This window comes from Oncorhynchus masou, chromosome 3 (assembly GCF_036934945.1).
Source record: "Oncorhynchus masou masou isolate Uvic2021 chromosome 3, UVic_Omas_1.1, whole genome shotgun sequence".
Taxonomy (NCBI): Eukaryota; Metazoa; Chordata; class Actinopteri; order Salmoniformes; family Salmonidae; genus Oncorhynchus; species Oncorhynchus masou.
In genome coordinates, this window is record NC_088214.1 from 979,201 (window position 1) to 980,927 (window position 1,727).

Sequence of the window (1,727 nt, forward strand, 5' to 3'; positions counted from 1 at the left end):
TTAGAAGAACAGCGCGTAGGACCCTCTCTGGGTCAGTCACTCATCGCGTGGGAAAGAAAACGGGAGGAAAGGAGGAGGAAAAGAGAGGAATAAAATAATAAAGTCCTGGATACGCGCGAGGTCCGGTCGTCCTTCAGAAGAAGAGGCGCTCGCTCTACCGTTCGTCTCCTTGAGCTCGAGCTGTACTGATCCCTCCTCCCGTTCTCCTGCCTGCGTCCGCGTGGAGGCGCCCTAGGTCCACAGGAGGGGTGTGTTTGTGTGTGCGTGCGTGTTTGCGCGCTCGTGCGTGTGTACGTGCACTTGTGTTGGTGCGCGCCCGGACCGCCTGTTCATCTCCGTTCAGCATTCAGTGATATGACTTGTTTTGATTGTGCCTTGCAGCAGGGTTTGAGAGAGCTCATGAGGCTCTAAATCTCTAAATCGACCATATGAGCGCTTATAGCGAGGCCTGGGGCGTGGGCACACACTTAGCTCATACACAGACCAGGGTGCGCGGCATCGGGGCTCTTAAATCTTATTGGATGTCATCTGGTTGGTAATAGAACACACATGGATGGATTCACAGGGAAATGGGCTGGGATTAAACTAGGCACATTTTAGAGCTCTACACACACACACACACACACACACACACACACACACACACACACACACACACACACACACACACACACACACACACACACACACACACACACACACACACACACACACACACACACACACACACACACACACACACACACACACACACACACACACACATCTCCAAGCTGCATTGTGCCTACGAACAGCCCTTAGCTTTGGTCATATACCACACCTCCTCAGGCCTTACTGGTTAAATAAAACACAGGTGTTATGAACATAGAACACACACTACATGTGGAGATGTGGACTGTCTGGTAGTGATTTGTATGAGGCGTTTATACAAAACATCACTGAATACAAAACCGTGTGCATGTGTGTGTACTGCATGTGTTATACATAGTTAAATGGTCAGATACACTACATGACCAAAAGTATGTGGACACATGCTGGTCCAACATCTCATTCCAAAATCATGGGCATTAATATGGAGTTGGTCCCCCCCTTTGCTGCAGCCTCTAGATGTTGGAACATTGCTGCTATAACAGCCTCCACTCTCCTGGGAATGCTTTCCACTAGATGTTGGAACATTGCTGCTATAACAGCCTCCACTCTCCTGGGAATGCTTTCCACTAGATGTTGGAACATTGCTGCTATAACAGCCTCCACTCTCCTGGGAATGCTTTCCACTAGATGTAGGAACATTGCTGCTATAACAGCCTCCACTCTCCTGGGAAGGCTTTCCACTAGATGTTGGAACAATGCTGCTATAACAGCCTCCACTCTTCTGGGAAGGCTTTCCACTAGATGTTGGAACATTGCTGCTATAACAGCCTCCACTCTCCTGGGAATGCTTTCCACTAGATGTTGGAACATTGCTGCTATAACAGCCTCCACTCTTCTGGGAAGGCTTTCCACTAGATGTTGGAACATTGCTGCTATAACAGCCTCCACTCTCCCGGGAAGGCTTTCCACTAGATGTTGAAACATTGCTGCTATAACAGCCTCCACTCTCCTGGGAAGGCTTTCCACTAGATGTTGGAACATTGCTGCTATAACAGCCTCCACTCTTCAGGGAAGGTTTTTCCACTAGATGTTGGAACATTGCTGCTATAACAGCCTCCACTCTTCTGGGAAGGCTT

General features: G+C 48.9%; 1 protein-coding gene across 3 annotated transcripts in view; it reads right to left on the reverse strand.

Moving 5' to 3' along the window:
• LOC135508558 (collagen alpha-2(VI) chain-like) overlaps positions 1-192 on the reverse strand; it is a 48,732-nt gene extending 48,540 nt beyond the window's left edge. The window contains exon 1 of one of the 3 annotated variants that reach the window (XM_064928840.1): positions 1-191. This exon is cut by the window's left edge and continues 8 nt beyond it. The gene's annotated coding sequence lies outside the window, so the exon portion shown is untranslated. The other 2 variants (XM_064928833.1, XM_064928845.1) reach the window with 2 other exon arrangements.
• Positions 193-1,727: the final 1,535 nt, after the last annotated feature.